The sequence below is a fragment of the Pelophylax lessonae genome, assembly GCF_965119305.1.
Source record: "Pelophylax lessonae genome assembly, chromosome: 1".
NCBI lineage: Eukaryota > Metazoa > Chordata > Amphibia > Anura > Ranidae > Pelophylax > Pelophylax lessonae.
Genome location: NC_138768.1, coordinates 4,889,716 through 4,909,845, shown reverse-complemented (window position 1 = coordinate 4,909,845; position 20,130 = coordinate 4,889,716). Strand labels below are relative to the sequence as shown.

The 20,130-nt window shown below is 42.1% G+C and overlaps 1 pseudogene across 1 annotated transcript; it reads left to right on the top strand.

Moving 5' to 3' along the window:
• The first annotated feature begins 3,045 nt into the window (after positions 1 to 3,045).
• On the top strand, positions 3,046 to 10,864 carry LOC309559581 (chymotrypsinogen A-like; annotated as a pseudogene). The gene is made up of 7 exons (XR_014226135.1): positions 3,046 to 3,105; positions 3,214 to 3,317; positions 4,332 to 4,411; positions 4,903 to 4,981; positions 6,464 to 6,644; positions 8,867 to 9,000; positions 10,703 to 10,864. The product of XR_014226135.1 is annotated as a chymotrypsinogen A-like (transcript).
• The last annotated feature ends 9,266 nt before the right edge of the window (positions 10,865 to 20,130 follow it).

Here is a 20,130-nt window from a genome sequence, read left to right as displayed (position 1 = left end):
CACCACATCCTCAGGCCTTCCTTTATCCAGATACACCACATCCACAGGCCTTCCTTTATCCAGATACACCACATCCATAGGCCTTCCTTTAGCCAGATACACCACATCCACAGGCCTTCCTTTATCTAGGTACACCACATCCACAGGCCTTCCTTTATACAGATACACCACATCCACAGGCCTTCCTTTATCCAGATACACCACATCCACAGGCCTTCCTTTATCCTGATACACCACATCCACAGGCCTTCCTTTATCCAGATACACCACATCCACAGGCCTTCCTTTATCTAGATGGCAACTCACTTCATCATACAAGGTTAATAGAATGGTTTGGCAAGAACGATTTTCATGAATCCATGCTGATTACTACTAATAATACAGATTTCATTACTTAAGTCTTGTATGTGGTCCCTTAACATCCCTTCCAAAATCTTGCAGACTATTGATGTTAGGCTGACCGGCCTGTAATTCCCCCTGGGATATATCTCCGCCCTTTTTTAAATATTGGTACCACATTGGCTTTTCTCCAATCAGCTGGTACCATTCCCCAATAGACTGACCTTAAAAATGAGGAACAATGGCCTGGCTATGACCTGTCTGAGTTCCTTAACCACTTGTGGACCAGAAGATTTTCCTCCTCAATGACTAGGCCAATTTTTGCGATTCGGCACTGCGTTATTTGACAATTGCGCGGTCATGCAACGCTGTACCCAAATAAAATTGATGTCCTTTTTCTTCACACAAATAGAGCTTTCTTTTGGTGATATTTGATCACCTCGGCAATTTTTTTTTTTTTTTTTTTGGGCTATTAACAAAAAAAAGTGACAATTCTTATATATTTTTTTTTCACATTCTGCTATATAACATTCCCCCAAAAAAATTTGAAAATCTAATTTTTCATAATTTTAGGCCAATTTGTATTCTGCTACATATTTTCGGTAAAAAAATTCTAATAAGTGTATATTGATTGGTTTGTGCAAAAGTTATCACGTCTACAAACTAGGGGAAAGATTTATGTCATTTTTATTTATTTAATTTTTTTACTAGTATCAACGATTTTTAGCAGGACTGCAACATTGCGGCGGACAGATCGGACACCTAACTGACATTTTTGACACTTTTGGGGGGACCAGTGACATTACTATAAAAATTCAGTGCTAAAAATATGCACTGTTACTGTACTAATGACCCGGGCAGGGAAGGGGTTAACACCAGGGGTGATCAAAGGGTTAAATGTGAGCCCAGGGGAGTGTTTTCTAACTGTGAGGGAAATGGGCTTTTAAAATCAACACAGAGACCTGTGTTCCTAAACACAGGAGCTCTGTATTGATTCCTGAGAGAACAACGGTCTGCTGTGTTTACAACAGCAGACCGCCATTCTCTCTCCACTGGGAGCGATAGCGGGTGCCCATCGGCAATCGCGGCCGCTAGCACCATGCATCGGCTTCCCCGCTGGCGAGTGGGCACGTGTATGCCTCGGACGGCGCGCGTGCCCTCAGGTTCGCTCCCGCGAACCGCCATACAGGTACGGCGATTCGGAGGAACCTGCTGACCTGCTACCGCATATAGGAAGTGGCTGATCGGCAAGTGGTTAAGGACCCTCGGCTGTAAGCCATCTGATCCCAGGGACTTATTTATGTTAAGTTTTTGGAGTCTAGTTCTGAGTCTTCTGTTAACCATGAGGGTGCTTCCTGTGATGTGTTATTAACTTTAACATTACAGTCTAGGTTACTGTATCCCCCCAATTATTTTGTGAAGACTGAGGAGAAGAATTTATTTAGAACCTCTGCCCTTTATAGCCAGATTCCCTTCATCATCCTTTATGGGGCCAATATGTTCTGGCCTCACTTTCTTACTATTAATGTACTTAAGGAATTTCTTGGGGTTTTTCTTACTCTCTTCCGCTATGTGCCTTTCATGTTCTATCTTAGCCACCTTGATTGCCCTCTTACATTTCTTATTGCATTCTTTGTAGTGCTGGAATGCTGCCAATGACCCCTCTGCTTTGTATTTCTTGAAGGCCTTTTCTTTTATTTTTATTTTTTTTTTTACATTGGAGTTTAGCCACCCAGGGTTTATTTGACCCCTTTAAATGTATTCCCCATTGGAATGCACTAGCCAATACCTTTTTTTAGTATGTTCTTATAGCGCTCCCATTTTTCCTCCATATTCTTTGTTCCTAGGATTTTATTCTATTTAATAGCATGTAGCATAGAGCGCAGTTTAGGGAAATTGGCTCTTTTAAAATTCAGTGTCCTTATATTGCCCTTATGTTTCCTATTTCTATAATTAATACTGAAATCAATTGACCTATGGTCACTGTTTCCTAAGTTTCCTCAGATTGTTCTTGATATATAGGCATACCCCTCCTCATTTTTTGCCCACTCTATCTCTACGATAAAGGGAAAACCCCTGGATGTTTGCCAGCCAATCATGAGGGCTGTCAAACCAAGTCTCCAAGATTCCCACAATATCTTAATCCTTGACAGAATGCACTGGCCAATACCTTTATTTAGTTTGTTCTTAAAGCACTCCCATTTTGCCCCTGTGTTCTTTGTTCCCAGGATTCTCTCCTGTTGAATATAGAGCATAGAGCGCAATTTGGGGAAATTTAGGGATTTTGTCCTGACTAAAAAGGAATTAGTTATTAGGAGACATGTGAGAAGCGTTGGTGAGATTTTAGCCTCCAAGATCTGTGTGTTTTTAGTGGTGAAAATTCTGTATTGTAGAACCCCAATATTCATTGATTTTGGAGATGTTCCTCATCCACTCTATATGTAATATGGTGGAAATGATGTAGTGTGATACATGGACTAATTATAGATTTCAGCGAGAGTCTTGATAAGTGACGTTCTCCTGTAACACCTGTGTCCTCATATCTTTTCCTCCAGTCCAAGTTGGTGGAAAATCTGAATTTGGTAAAGGTTTCCTGATAAGGAGAGCTAAAATTGTTCTAATAACAAGCCTGGAGCTCTCCCCTGATTGGCTGACTGAGTGTATATAAGCTGAACAGATCCTACAACTGTCCTCATTTCCAAGAAAATCAGAAAATGGCAACACTGTGGGTGCTGTCCTGCCTGGTCCTGCTTAGCGGAGCCTATGGTGAGTACACCTTCATGACTTAATGACCAAACAGAGATTGTGTTGTGTTATATGGTAATGTGTAACAATGTATTACTGGCAGTTATAATAAGAATGTGTATTTCTTAGGTTGCGGTGTTCCCGCCATCAGGCCTCTTATCTCCGGCTATGCCAGGGTTGTGAACGGTGAAAATGCCGTCTCTGGCTCCTGGCCATGGCAGGTGTCTCTTCAGGTACGATCGTTTCTTAACACATTTTTATCTTGTTGTCTAAATTGAAACATTTCTGGGTTCAATGTCATTTCTAGAGCTCAGTACAAACACATTCCCCATCCCCCAAAATCTAGGACTTCCTGTGGACACAATTTAGAATTTCAATGACTGAACATTTTCCCTGTCAATTCTAAATTGAAAGGTTTAATGTAACACAGCCGTCCTAGAAAAGCAAAGTGGAAGACGGCAGAAGTAGGTGACAATGGCAATCCTTTTGGAAAAGAAATGGGGGGAGGGTAAGTGAGAAAATGTATCCCACTAAAAAACATGAAGGAGTAGAAGATGGCACTTAGAAGCACCTAGTAGCTGATCAGCAGGTGATTGGGCCAGGTAGATAACAGCCAAACATTAGGGGGAGGGGGGTATGTGAAGAAGCCCCCCCCCCCCTTCTATCCTCAAAGGCAGAACCTCTCTAAAATGGATCAATATTCCAAAAAGTCTACAGTCTTGCTGGCATGGATAAATGATAACAATAGGAGGGCTGAAGGGGCTGCTTTGGGATTCTTCCAGTGTTAGCAGCATGTCTGACTGCTCAGACAATTAGTCATGTGATCTGAAGCTGAAGGGAAATGTTGGAGTCCAGAATGGCCGCTCCTCTTCTCCAGGAGAAACCCAATGAACGGGTGAAACGGAGCAGCATTTTCTCCGGAAAAGATACATAATAAGACTCTATTATTACACAAGATTGACCTCTTCTAGGGAGACTGATAAAAGCTGATACCACGTCACATTCAGGAGCTCACTCTGCTTGTATCTACAAAATACATTTAGTGATGGATCAATAAATACAGAACTGCATTGATTAGAGTATTTTATATCTGCCTGGAGTTCAGCTTCTGGTCATCTATCTGCCTGTGGTCTGCTATGCTATGGTGTGGATCAGTTTTCTAAGGTGGGGGGGGGGATATGAATCTTTATGGGGTAGATAAAATAATCTGTATTTAAAGCAAAGATCTCTTGACTCTTCTTCTACAGAATAGCACCGGATTCCACTACTGTGGCGGCTCCCTCATCAACAGTCTCTGGGTTGTCACTGCTGCCCATTGCCCAGTCACGTGAGTCTTATAGGTTAATATTCTACTACAAAGTCAGTGTTCTCTGCAATGCTTCACTGGGAATCTGTACATCCGGAGCCTCTGGTTTATAGACTGGATACATCCTAAATATAGAACCATTTATCCAACTGTCAATCCAGAGCCTCTGGTTTACAGACCAGACAAATCCTAAATATAGAACCATTTATCCAAATGTCCATCCAGAGCCTCTGGTTTATAGACCGGAGACAGTATAGATCCTTATATACAATTTATAACTATAAACTCTCTATATTTCAAGAAATGGAAGGTAAGGTTTGTAGAAAGTATAGAGATGTAGGTATTAGGAGTTGTATAGTTTTGGACCCTTTACTAAATTACTGTGAAGAAGTGACCTTTCTCTGTCAGACATTTTAAATGTTCACATGTATAGAGAGAACAAGGTTGGGTCTGAAAACAAACACGACACCCAACCATTTACCAATGACCTGCCATGTTTGTCTTCCATCCAGATCTTCCCATCGTGTGGTGCTGGGTGAATTCGACCAGTCCTCCAATGCTGAGCCCATCCAGGTCAAGTCCATCGGCAGAGTAAGTTCTTATTACTAAAGGAGAACTCTCATTTTTTATGAGTTTTATATGAGATCAAAGAGTGTCATCAATGGAACGTCTAAGCTTTCTTCCTATGTAGAGATTGTAGTGATATATGTATGGGTGGGAGGACTTATTTCCTATTGCATTAAAGGCCGTGCTTCCTGCATGGTCATGGAGCACAGATTGGGACTTGTAATATCCCCAGATATAGGACAGGGTTTAGAAGACTTTACAAGACATTTCTTTCTCTCTTCCAAAACTTTCTTTTTAGTTTTCAACAGTTAAGTATGGGTAGGTTTTTCAGGTTTTATTCCTCTGTGTGTCCCCTGAGAGGAGATTTCCATTTACTTCCTGTCTTGGTGACATCCTGTCACATACTGACATACATGGATATATAGGAAAATGTGTTTATACTGCCATCTTTTTAAGGAGATCAAATACATAAATAAATAGATATAAATAAATATAAAAAAGCCCATTTTAAATAAAAAGATTTAAGTTTGGATGATAGAATTTCTGAATGTACTGGGATCCTCTGATTTACCAAACGAGGGATCTTCTAGGCACAAGGTGTGCGCTCCAAGACTGCAATTGGTCTTATAAATAGGGCTTTGTTTGCTCCCACATCCCAAAGCCAGAGAGCCATTAAATCTGACCTCCAGCCTTCCCTTCAGTCTTGCCCAGTTGTACCAGCTCCTCTCCTGGACTGAAACGGGTTCATCTGATTTCACTGCACACTGTGAGCTTCTCACAATGTGCGTTAGAAGCTGCAGCAAGTGTGATAGAGCCCCGCCTCATTTCCTGGCTGGTGGACACCCATCATCACCTGGCCTCAGAGTGGGCTACCTTGGATCTCTAGCTGTAGTGAAACTACAAATCCCATAATGCCTCAGTCTCTGGAGGTCATATTTGTAGTGTAATGGTAAATATATAGAGTAAGCACATCACATAACAGAAATGTTTTAGCAATAAAGTTGCATTACACATATAGATATAATTATACAATAAGTACAAATATCTAAGTATGGCTCATCACATCAAGCATAACATAGCATAGGTATTCACTCTGCTGCTAAATCCAACCAATAAAAATCCATGTATTGTATAAAGGTACAATGAGCACCACCTAAATCATATAGCAGCTGATGTTCAGAAATACATCCAGGAATTCAGTACCCAGAATAGAGTAATGGAAAGGACAGCTGAGCCAGACCCTGGTGAAAGAGTGAGGAGGAGGAGGAAGAACCCAACGTTTCGGAGGTGTAAGTACCCCCTTTCTGAAGAAAGTAGTGGATTCTCAAGAAAGGGAATTCTTACACCCCAAAATGTTGGATTTTTCCTCCTCCTTGCTTTTCAGCAGGATCTGCCTCAAAATACAAACTGAGAAGGTTCAGAGGGACATTTATTACAAGTTCAGTAGTAGATTCTGATTTACTAAAATCTATAAAAACTTTAATCCTTATTATAACTTTTTTTCAGTTCTTCAGACACCCCTAGTACAGCACCCAGACCAACGCCAATGACATCGCCCTGATCAAGATTTCCAGTCCTGCCACCCTCAATGACCACGTGTCTTCCGTGTGTCTCGCTGCTTCCTCTGATGTCTTCAGTGGAGGAGAAAGATGCGTCACCACCGGATGGGGATACACCAATGCTGCCAGTAAGGGGATTAGATCTTCTTCAATAATACAAAGTATTAACCATTTAAAGTCCTTGGGCATACAAGGTATGTTCTAAAAAAATCATGAAAGATTTTAGGACATTCCTCATATGCTTTGGTCTGTCATGGACTTGCAATAGTTTGGCAAAGCTTACCTGTCCCATCATGTCTGTATTAGAGGTCAGACTTCACTTCTGGTTCCTTTTTATCATTTCTCCTTCCTGTTCCTGCCCCACCCCAGGTCATCACAGGAAGTCTATATTAACCAGTGCACTGCAGGTCTGCTTTGCTGTTCAACAGTGCTTGTTAGTTGTTTCCTGTCTGCCATGTGCTGATCTACCTTTCTGTGTACCAACTTTGGCTTGTCTCTGACTATTCCTGTTTGCCTGTTACCATGACCTTTGGCCTGTCCCTTGGTTACCCTCGCCTGCCTGTTACCCCGACCTCGGTGTACCCATCACCATTCCGTGTGTCCTGAGTGGCTGCTTCCCTTCTCTCCCTACAGAGCATGACCCGGGGGACCCCAGGGTCTGCGACCTGGGCCCAGCTGCAGCGTAGTCCATCCTCACGACTAGAGGCTCTGGTGAACACCTGCTGGGTCTTAGACTCTGCACCCTGGGGAATCTTGGGCTCACGCTCCGGTCCATCCGCAGCAGTCTGCTATTGGGTTCACTACCTTGTGCTTCACCCCTGCCTCCTACAGGGTGCAGTTGTCACCTGGCCACAGGTGACCTGACATGGTCCTCTTCTGCTGCTGTGGCCATCCCACAGCTCTAGTCAGTGAGACTCAGCAATTATTTGAGGATCAGGGTCATTCTTTGTGCACCAGGAGCTTATGGCGTTTTTCCACTGCATGGAACCGAACGGTTCGACTCACTTTTGTGCTTTTCCACTGCTGGTACCGCATGGTATAGTGTAGGAACGGTTCGGTATGGTACGGCACGGCGGCGCTTTTCCACTGCATGGAACCGAACGGTACGGCTCTCAAAAACAGTACCTACTCGATTGTGGTTCCAACAGGTACCATACCCGGTACCATATCCCACAATCCTTTGCATGCAGTCACTACTAGCCACTGATTGGTCAGAGAATCCCACCCACCCCATTGTTATCCCACCCACTTAACTTTAGTACTACTTTAGTGGAAAAGCAAACCATACCGTACCGTACCGAACCGTTCCAACACCGTACCATGCGGTACCAGCAGTGGAAAAGCAAACCGGGCCAAGCAGTGCCAAGCAGGGCCGAGTAGAGCCGAGCCGGTACTTGCAGTGGAAAAGTGCCATTAGGCAGTGGCTCCTATGTAAGTGATGCCTGCAAACTGTTTACAAGCATCAATGATGAAATATTATAATTACAATGTCAAAGAATGTGATTTAAAATGTTAACATTGTTTCTGTTAAAACCAATTTAACCCTTAGTGAACCAACCTTAATAGACTCCTATTTTTCCATGAAAGTGTTTTTTTTTAGCCAAATATTTTTTGTTGTTTTTCCCTTTACTTCCTATTACCTCTTATTGGACAATCATTTGTAAAGTAAGGAGAATCCCTTCTTAGACAGTTGTGACATGTGTTCCCCTTAAACGATTCTTCTCCCTTCCTGTTTCAGTGGCATCCCTAAAATTTTAGATTTCCCATCACTATCTGTCCCAATGGCCATCAAGATCAACAGAGATGATGAATCTCCCCAGAGATCTCACAGACAGCAATTGCCTTGGTGGCCCCCTGTACTGGTGGGCTAGTGGCGCCCTTTTTCCTTTTATTAAAGTGACTCTTCATGGACATTGGATGGTCACTACGACTTATTATCATACATGTACAATTATTTTCCCAATTTCCTTTTCAGTCATTGGGGCCTAGGTATGAAGACTGACATAATAGATCATTGAAATGTGACTTAGAAAGCTCCAATGAACTGGTAACATGAAGGATCTCATGTATTATGCTAGGATTTTGGTAGAAAAAAATATGATTTTAATTTTTTTTTTTTTAATGAACAAAGAAATTACTAGGAGGAGCTTCATAAGTTGGAAAAACCGTCAGAAATTTCCAGTAAAAATGGGGCAAAATATCAGTTTCAGTCTGGTATGGACAGGCATCACAATGACATGGCATAACGTGGTCTTCTACAGAGGGCTGTACATAGAGATGTCTAGGGGTTAAATATGTGATCTGCTGTCCATCCTTTACATTAACCCCTTTCTCTCTCTTTCTCTCTCAGCACTAGCCTCCCCAGCTAAGCTCCAGCAGGTGGCTCTTCCTCTTCTGACCAACACTGAGTGCCAGAGATACTTTTTACCCAGAATCCAGACCTCCATGATCTGTGCTGGTGCCTCTGGGGCCTCCTCCTGCATGGTACGATGACCTACAGACTTTCTATTGACCAGTGTTTGCTCTCTGTAGTTATCTAATTGAACAAAACAATAGCTTATGGGTTCAAATGTCTTCAAAGTGGGTCGCTTTTAGGGATCGACCAATTATCGGCAATACCGATATATTGGGGGCCGATATGCACTTTCCCCGATATATCGGAATCGGCCCCGGAGGTTACCGATATTGCTGATATTTTGGGAAAGTGCTTGTACCGGAGTGATGCTTGCAGCTAGAGGCATCACCCCGCTCCATAGCCGACGGTCGGCTGTCTTGTATTGACAACCGATGTGGCTGAGAAGCCGATCGACTGTCATTACAAGGACGTCCCCCTCCCGCCGCCTTCTGAGGTTCGCCTGGCTCTCCCGTCCCACCGGGAGACCCGGGCAACCACCCTGCATGGCCGCCGAAGACCCAATCAAAGCCGCATTTGGCTCTGATCGGGTCTCCACGCAAAATCCCGGAAGTGATGTCATGCCATCACTCCCAGGTACTCGGCGCCAAATTCAAATAATGACAGCATTCAAAACAGCCAAACTTGGCATTTTGAATGCTTTTAAGTGCAAAGGAGGGGTTTGGGGGTCTTTTAGACCCGCAGATCTCTCCACAACAGTACCTGTCAAGGAAAAAAAAACAAACATTTTTTTAAATGTACAAAAATATCAGCCGATATCGGCCGATACCGATATTCAATGGGCAAAATATCGGTATCGGCTTTAAAAAAACGATATTGGTTGATCACTAGCCGCTTTATATGAGGCAGGACAGTCTATGTGGCCTAACAGTCATACATAGAGTATTATATATATATATTATTATAGGCCTTGGTATTAAATTAACCCTAATTAGTGAAAAGTGAATACTGAACTTTTTGCTCCACCATTGATGGTCCTATGTTCTGTTTGATATGGTGGATTATCTTCTACATATCACTGTTGTTGAAATCTGGTGGGGAGTTTTTTAGACCCTTCACTGTTGTTGGTAAAACTAAGTGGTGAGGAGTTCCTTAGACCCTTTAATCGTTCATATTTGTGTTTCATTACTTTTTTACAGAGTTCAAGTTCTCTTCTTAGACCCCTTGAGGTTCTTTTGTCAAAGAATACTGCACAGTGCTTGGCTTTGTGGTTGAGCAGTGCCAATATTGTGTGTAGATGACCTTGCCTGGACCATACAAAGTCCAAAAATTGGAAATTTTGTCATAAGGCCATCTTACAGTGTGTGTCTAACAATTGCATTAGTCTATATAGAGATGGGAAGGGTTATAAGCCTTCGAAATGTTACTGCTATCCAATGGCTCCCTTCATAAAAATCTCCCCTCACTTTCTGCCAGAACTAATAAAATACATCATCAGTTACGGCTTTTCTTTCAAATGAATGTTAACATAAAAAAATAACATATGGACTACATTGCTCTGCCTCTCATGATCCAAGTGTCGGTTCCATTTATTACTCTAGTTGCTATAACTAGGGGACAGGAGCTTTTTATGACAGCCCAGTCAATGTGTTTTAAGCACACAGAGAGCGAACTCTCAGCACAGGAACGTTGGACGTCCATGGATCCATACATGCAGCATGAGAGTGTTAAAGCACACCCTCTTTAGCATTATGTTGTCGTCAAGTGATTCATCCAAATGACAGATGATTACTTGAGAACTCTTCTGTAATTCTCCCTTTTGCTCCTTTTCAGGGTGACTCTGGTGGACCCCTTGTGTGCCAGAGGAACGGAGCCTGGAGACTGGCCGGTGTTGTGTCCTTTGGCAGCGCTTCCTGCTCTCCATCTTCTCCCGGAGTCTACGCCCGCGTCTCCACCCTCAGATCCTGGGTGGACCAGACTGTTGCTGCTAACTAAATACCATCCAATGTCCTTCTGATACTCAATAAAGTAACTTTTGTATTAATATAAAGCTGTGGATTTTCTAAGGATTTATAAGTTCACAAAATAAAGAAGAAAACATATTAAACAGATTATATAAATGAGATGCCTAAAAGGTTCTTTCACTTTCTTATGGTGGAGACAGTTTGTGATTCACCCCTTCTGTTCCATTCACAGCTGATCTCTCCCCACTTCCACATTTTACTTCTGCACCCCCCATCTACATCTCAACCCACCCCCAACAATTCTCTTACCTCTGCACCAATTCCCCCCTCCACAGCTCTCACTTTGCACAACCTACCACCCCCGCCCCCCCCCCCCCGCCAGCTCTCATCTCTGAAAAAATCCTCCCCTTCTCAGTTCTCACATATCCCCCCCCCCCCCCATCCAGCACTTACCTCTGCACAACCTGCCCTCTCCCACCACAGCTTTTACTTAAATTACGAGGTTTGTATACCAATGCTAGAAGTCTGACCAACAAGATAGGAGAACTGGAGCTGTTATTGTATGAGGAGGATTTTGTGGGAATCTCGGAGACTTGGTTTGACAGCTCTCATGATTGGCTGGCAAACATCCAGGGGTTTTCCCTTTATCGTAGAGATAGAGAGGGCAAAAAAGGAGGAGGGGTATGCCTATATATCAAGAACAATCTGCAAGTTATTATGAGGGACGATATAACTAATGGGGCAAGGGAGAAAGGTGGAATCCCTATGGGTAGAGCTTCAAGGGGAAGGTACTATGGGGTTAGTAATATTGGGCATATAATATATAAATGATAGTAGCACAAGATCCAATATATAATTGTCTCAACAGGACTGTGAGATCAAAGTGACCAGTGAGCAATAAATAAAATAAAACACTAAAATCACTTAAAATCACTGAAAATCACTGAAATCGTCCCATAGTCCTTTCAAAAAATGAATGAAATGCAGAAAGTCCAATAAACAGCCAATAAATCGTGCAGTCTACCATGATCACCTCAATTTCCACCACCAAGTGCCGGGGGTAATATCAGAAGAAGTGGAAACTCACCAGACCCTGTTGCTCATTTATTCTCACAAATGAGCGGAAATTGCATGGGTTTTACCTGGTACCAGCAGGAACCATGAAATGACATGTGTAGTCCACTTTGTTTCTGGTTCGTTGTCCCCTCCTCTTAGTATACTCCTCATCAGCCGCACAACATGTAAGCATAAGAATACCTCCACTAAGAACATGTAAGCATAAGAATACCTCCACTAGTGTAATATGTCTCAATCACGTTTATTAGGTATATAAAACAAGTTGCACTCACGTTTGGTAGCGAAAAAATAGGCACATCATAATAATGTGACAGTGAGGAAACAGCCGATGCTCACTGAAGACTGAATCCGCGCCAGCACAGCTAGTTCCGGGTTGCTTCTCCGCCTCGTACGTGTTGCCGGATGCGTCGTCTGGTCACGCCCCAACGCGTTTCGTCATATCCGACTTCAACTGGGGGCGTGACCAGGACGACGCTCACGGCCCATTAATACACCGCTCTGCACGGCCCTAAACCAATCAGCATTCCTGCAAGTCAACCGGAAGGACACCATCACTTGTACAGCTGAAGTAAACACCAGAAAAGCCAAATCTCAATACCTCCCAGCCCGGCCTGACCCCCGCTCTTGATTTACAGACACCGGAAGTGTCATATAAGAATCGGAGATGTCGACTAATGAAAGAATTGGCTAATTACAATCTGGCTGCTGGAAAAAATATATAAATATAGACTATAGCGATGTAATCTAACCGGATAGCTTGCCGGACGCCAGTCATATACTGAAATGCCAACATTAATAAAATGTCACACTAATATAATTTCCATCGTGAAACAAAAAATTATAATATTAAACAAACAATTCATGTTAATATTATATGTTAAAACCATTTATGGACAATAAAATACAACACTTATATGGTAAAATGTATAACTCATTATAAGAATATTCCTTAAAAGGACATGGAACAAACTGGAACAAAAGCTGCTGATGAGGAGATAAGGGTAGTCCTATATCCCCCACACAAACACCATGAGGTGGCCCAGTTCCAGTAGTAGAGAGATAATACAGCCAGTAGGGATGATCGACCAGAACACCCGAACTTCCCGAAAGTTGGGCCCGGATTTCAGAACCCCATTGAAATCAATGGGACCCGAACTTCGGTAATCAAAAAACACCATTTTGAAGCCCTAAAACCCAATAAATGCCCCTAAAAAGTGCCTAGGGTTCTTGGTCATGCCCCAGGGACTATTAATAACACAAAAAAAGTTCTTAAAAATTGTCGTTTTTGATAGAGAGCCAATTATTGAAAAAAAATGAGATTTCTTTGGATTTAGTATCTGGGGGGTCTAAAAATTGTACCTGTAAAGTTTCAGCTCTGTAGCATGTCCAGAACCAGAAAAAAAGTTTGTTTCTATTAGAATTGCAATAGAACAGGATGCTGGCTTCGCCCCTGTGACACCAGGCTTTTTGTTGCAGGCGTTTTATTGGGCTTTTTTTGTGGACGTGTTTGGAGGCAGGCATGACATCAGAACTTCTGTGTAGGGGTATATATATATATATATATATACACACACATGTATGTATATATACACATACACATATATAGGTGTGAAAGTAGCAGAACACTATGCCAGCGCTAATGAAATAATTAACAGCCATATGGCTTCGCTCCTATCACACATACAGGTATATGTGTGTATGTGTATAAATACATATAAGTGTGTGTGTATATATACCCCTATACACAAGTTCTGATGTTATACCTGCCTCCAAAGACGCCCAAAAAATGCCCAAAAAAAAAACGCCTGCTACAAAAACGCCCAGGTGTATTGTTGCAGGCGTTTTTTTTGGGCATTTTTTGGGCGTCTTTGGAGGCAGGTATAACATCAGAACTTGTGTATAGGGGTATATATACACACACTTATATGTATTTATGTTAGGAGCGAAGCCATATGGCTATTAATTATTTCATTAGCGCTGGCATAGTGTTCTGCTACTTTCACACCTATATGTGTGTAGGTGTATATATACATACATGTGTGTGTGTATATATACCCCTACACAGAAGTTCTGATGTAATGCCTGCCTCCAAACACGTCCACAAAAAAGCCCAATAAAACGCCTGCAACAAAAAGCCGGGTGTCACAGAAGCGAAGCCACTATCCTGTTCTATTGCAATTCTAATAGAAACAAATCTTGTTTCTATTGCGGTCACCCTGACATGGAAGGGTTTTGTCACCCTGCCATAGCAGTCAGAGTCAGTTTACCCTACACTACACTACAGTCACCCTGACACTTAACACTTTCCCTACAGAAACTAGATTTTTGAATCTAACTATAGTGGAAAATAGCACCCTAACTACACTAGATATCCCTTTCCTCACACTAATAATTGCTAAATGACACTTGAAGCAGAAGTAACAGAACTGCTTCCACTCTCTTCCACCTCCCTGTATTACAATGCTAGGAATTTGGCGGGGTTATCTTATATACTGGGGGGTGTATTCACTAATGATTGGCCTCTGGACCCCCTAGTCACTCCAATCACATTCCTAGCATCCTCCTGCCCCCTCAATTGGCTTTTACTCATGGTTCTTGTCCAATCACGGGCTTTTAAAGCCCATTTCCTGTCCCATTGCATTTTGGTCGGTTCTGGTTGCCGAATTCCGAACTTGTTCAGCAAAAAGTTTGAAATTCGGCCAAATTTCGAACAGTCAAATGCCGGTAGTAGATAAGTGAAAAAGTAGGCACTGGTAATCAGTGGTGGTGTTCCAGGTGTGTTAGGGGGTATTAGATTGTCTACACCAATCAATTATGTCCATAAAGATAAACCTCGTTTACCAATAAATCTATAAATAAATGGTGGACTTTAAAATCATCTATATATCTATTATATATATATATATCTATATATCTAGGTCCTTGTGGCCTAAAGCCACCTGGTAAGAAGCAAATATTGCTGAATTTTATGAGGAGCACAAATTGGAGCACAAAAGCACTTTGAAGATTTTATTTAATCACCACGGACTTTCTTTCACCTATTGCACCAAAATATAAATGAATTACAGATTTTATAGATTTTATTGCTAATTACATGCGTTTTTATGTCACATAAGGTTTTATAACACAAGTGTCACTAATTGCAATTTTATTATCACTAAAAGTCACCAATTTTATATAGACACAGCGATAAATATTTCACCTTTTTACTAGGTTGTTATTACGAATTGTTCACATTATGGTATTATAGATGATTTTAAAGTCCACCATTTATTTATAGATTTATTGGTAAACGAGGTTTATCTTTATGGACATAATTGATTGGTGTAGACAATCTAATACCCCCTAACACACCTGGAACACCACCACTGATTACCAGCGCCTACTTTTTCACTTATCTACTACTGGCTGTATTATCTCTCTACTACTGGAACTGGGCCACCTCATGGTGATTGTGTGGGGGATATAGGACTACCCTTATCTCCCCATCAGCAGAGAGTGTCTTTTGTTCCAGTCTGTTCCATGTCCTTTTATGCTGCTTTTGTGATGTACGGTTATATATGTTTGCTCTGGATGTCACTGTAAGTTTCAATGATGACGTGTGATTTGTGTTTTTTAACTTGAAAAATAAAGATTATAATTTGTACTTGTATTTTTTTGGCACACCACCATTAAAATAAAAAAGGGCAGCAGGTTTTTGCATTACATCAAGGGCCAAAACATTAAAACCAGGCGCCTTCACCATCTATAATCTAATACAGCCAGTAGGCTGACGCGTTTCGCAAACCTTAGCTTTATCAAGACCAAGCTGTAAATCAGTCTTTAATTCTGACAAATATAAAAAAGACATATATTAAAACCATGAAAATATTTCACACGGAACAAGAGAACATTTTTATACATGTTTCACTCTGTTAGGACAATTCTTTACACTTACAGATTTGTCATTTGAGACCTTGTCCATGAATCCATCAGGGGAACACCAATATCTAGATGCATGTCAGCCATCTACTTCCCTATTTCATATGTACCTCATAGACAGACCTTGTTAAAGGGGAACTGATATGTATGGGACCAAAAGCCTGCAACCCACTAGCCACCTATAGGACAATAGAGGTATGTATATTTTAAACAATTATAGCGACACACCAACATGTTACCCCCATTACAAACATATAATGTATTGTACCTTCTTTTCGAGCCAACAATCTCGGACACTCAATATGAGCACTGAAGCCAATAACACCACAGAATTTTGCAGTGGAGAACAAATATTCACCCATAGGGGTATATATCCTTTCTTGAAGTACCCTACAAACAATATGCATATAAAGGGTCATAGGGAGTCAATGCTATCCATATATAAGAAGAAAGAAAAAGCTCTTTTCTTTTACCTATATTCCCCACAGCGCCATCTTCCATGTATGTCCTGCTGCAAATGGCATTCAGAGCATACACAGGCATTGGGTCTTATAGCACTTCTAAATAGATTGAGTGGTAACAGCTGGGATTGAGCGCCGGCTCTCATTTAATCAAAGGCGCCTGCGCAGTAAATTCTGGTGTCCAGGGAGACTGAAACCACAACATACACAGTGCAGAACCAGTCCAGCAGAGTGCGCATGTGCAGGATGCAAGCCTCGTTTTCGCGTACAGTCCACCGCTCTGTGACCGCTGTGTGTGGATTGTGGGACCCAGAGCAGGAACAGGAACCAAGCCTCGCTCTGGCGTCCTCACACACCAAGCCTCGCTCTGGCGTCCTCACACACTCGCTCTACCAACCAGCGAATGGGACATCCAGCGGGCAGGGGGCAAGCTCGCATGTGACCAACCGCCCACAATCATGTCCCCAAGTGGAAAAAGGAAGGAGGAAAGGGAGAGCTGAGTCTCCTCCCACCCCCACCACCAACGGCAGCAATCAGCACAAATGCACAGCCCCAAACAGTGAAACCCCCAGAAACATCCATATACTCCAGAAATGGTCCCACTGCTGACAGCATATATAAGCAATAAATTGGTGAGATAGCTTCCTGATCTTAGTCCCAGCGATGCTGGCATATAAAAGGTATATCCCTAAACGACCTTCCACCTGATGGATCCATAGATACTCCATACAAGATTATCTTACAATCCTAGTATCCTTAGTCTAGAAAAAGAAAATATATTGAATATACAGTATATACATAGCAACTCCACTATCAAGGTTAATGTGATAAATATGCTGATCAGTCATTCTCTATTTTACAAAAAAAATTCAAAATACATTGTTGATCACCCCCAAAAAAAAAAAAAAAAAATCATATTAAATTAATTTCATATCATATAGATACTGCAGCTGCGAGGCATCCAGGTGGAATATTAAAGATATGATTTAAAGCTCACGGCCTCATTCAGGCCAGGAGCTAGAGTAGCCTGTAACAGGGAAATCCACCTCGCCTCCCGTTGGAGGATTCTTTTGTCAAAGTCTCCACCCCTAGGGTGCGGGAAGATCCTCTCCCGAGCTGCGAACTTTATTACATTTGTTTCCCATTTGTGTATCAGTGCTATAGGCCGGCCAATAGGTGTGGATAATTTGTTACTGCTCCCATAGTAAATATGGTCTTTCATTCATCGCCAAAATTGACGCTTTGTCTTTCCCACGTAGAATCTGCTGCAGAACATTACATACACAATTTCAATAGTCTGGCAGTGGACATAGTGAGGGATGGTATGCAAGCGCCCACCGGGAAGATACATAGCCTTGTTTTCGTAAATCCAGGGACAAAAATCAAATTTTCCACATTTCCAGGTGCCATTCATTTGATGAACCGATTAGTGGACCCAATCTTCATCACTATAGTGGCTATGAATAAACTTATCGGGAAGAGATGTGGCCCTGCAGAAAGTAATTTCAGGGTATGTACTAATGTGTTTGTTGAGAATGGAGTCATTGGTTTTAAAGAGATCAAGGTTTTTGTAGGATCTCCCATGTTTTTGGATGCTCTTTATTGAAGGTGGTAATCAATCGAACTGTTTCCAGGGTGGTCTTTTTGCGCTGTCCAAACAGTGCCTCATCACGTGTATATCCCCTAACTTTGCTAAACGCTCTCTTAAGGCAGTTTTTGGAGTATCCTCTCGCCTCCAATCTTCTCCTTAGTAAATCTGCTTGGAGTTTGAACTCCTCATCCTGTGAGCAGATACGACATAACCTTAGGTATTATCTGAAGGTAATACTCCACAGGGGGAGGCTTGAGGTGGAAACTGTCCGCATGTAGTAGAGTATTCCTGGCTGTCGGTTTTCAAAATAGCGTAGTCTCAATTGAACCGTCATGATGTTTTCTAATCGTGATGTCTAAGAAGGGAATCTCTTCGGCATTATGGTACATGGTGAACTGGAGATTAAAGGGATTAGTATCTCGTGCTTTTCTAAATGTATATAGATCGTGAATTGGCCCAGTCCAGAAAAATATCACGTCGTCTATATACCTATACTAAAGAAGAATGTGTTCCCAAAATTTTGTGATTTTTTTCATCCGACATTATAAACCTCTCCTTTAGTATTCCCTTTCACTGAATTGTTTGTTCCCTATGCTAGGGTCACTAGTATTAGATCCTCCAGTCCCTTTATTATCTTTGTTGGCCTTCTCTGGACTCTCTCCAGTTCCAGCACATCCTTCCTGAGGACCGGTGCCCAGAACTGAACGGAATACTCCAGATGTGGCTGGACCAGAGTCTTGTAGAGAGGGAGAATTATTGTTTTATCTCTGGAGTAAATTTCCTTTTTTATACATGCCATTATTCTGTTGGCTTTGCTTGCAGCAGCTTGGCATTGCATGCCATTGCTGAGTAGGGATGATCGAACGGTTCGGGTCGACCATCGGTTCGGCCCGAACATTGGGTGTTCGAGGTTCGGCCGAATTTAGAAATTTTTGCTCAAAAAGTTCAGAATTCGGCAACCAGAACCGTCCAAAATGCAATGGGACAGGAAATGGGCTTTAAAAGCCCGTGATTGGACCAGAACCATTAGTAAAAGCCAATTGAGGGGGCAGAAGAATGCTAGGAATGTGATTGGAGTGACTAGGGAGTCCATAGTCCAATCATTAGTGAATACGCCCCCCAGTATATAAGATAGCCCCCGCCAAATTCCTAGCATTCTTGTACGGGACATGAAAGAGAGTGGAATGCTGTTCTGTTACAATGTGTTACAAAGTGTCATTTAGCATTTATTAGTGTGAGGAAAGGGATATCTAGTGTAGTTAGAGTGCTTTTTTACACTTTAGTTAGATGCAAAAATTTAGTTTCTGTAGGGAAAGTGTGAAGTGCCAGGGTGACCGTAGTGTAGTGTAGGGTTAACTGACTCTGCTATGCCAGGGTGACCGAACTCATCCATGTCAGGGTGGCCGAACCCTTCCATGTCAGGGTGACCATAGTGTAGTGTAGAGTTAACTGTCTGACAGTGACTGCTATGGCAGGGTGACCGAATCCTTCCATGTCAGGGTGACCGAACCCTTCCATGTCAGGGTGACCGAACCCTTCCATGTCAGGGTGACCGAACCCTTCCATGTCAGGGTGACCGCTATAGAGAAAAGCTATTTTCTCTGAAGTCACTTTCAGACCAGGGATATGGCTTCGCCGCCGCCAGCATTTTTGGCTGCAGGCGTTGCTAGTGCTTTTTTGAGCACATGTTTGGAGTCATAAATGACATCTGAACATGTGTATAGGGGGTATATATACACACCAATGTCTGTATATATACCCCTGCACATATATAGGTGTGAAAGAAGCAGAAAAAACTACTTGTGCTAATGAAATAATTAACACCAATATATTTCTGCTCCTATCACACCTATATATGTCTAGGTGTGTATATACACCACTATACACAAGTTCAGATGTTTTGCCTGCCTCCAAAAACCTCAAAAAAATGCCTGCAACAACACACCTGGGCGTTTTTTTTTTTGGCGCTAGAGTTTTTTTGTGCATTTTTTTGGGTTCTTTGGAGGCAGGCAAAACATCTGAACTTGTGTATAGTGGTATATATACCCGTATACACAAGTTCGGATGTTTTTCCTGCATCAAAAGAACCCCAAAAAAATGCCCAAAAAACGCCTGCTATTAAACCGGCAAGGTGTGAAAAGAGCGGAGCCATATCCCTGTTCTATAAGTGACAAAATACAAACGATCTTTTTTTTTCTGGTTCTGGACATGCTACAGAGCTGAAACTTCACATGTACACTTTTAGAC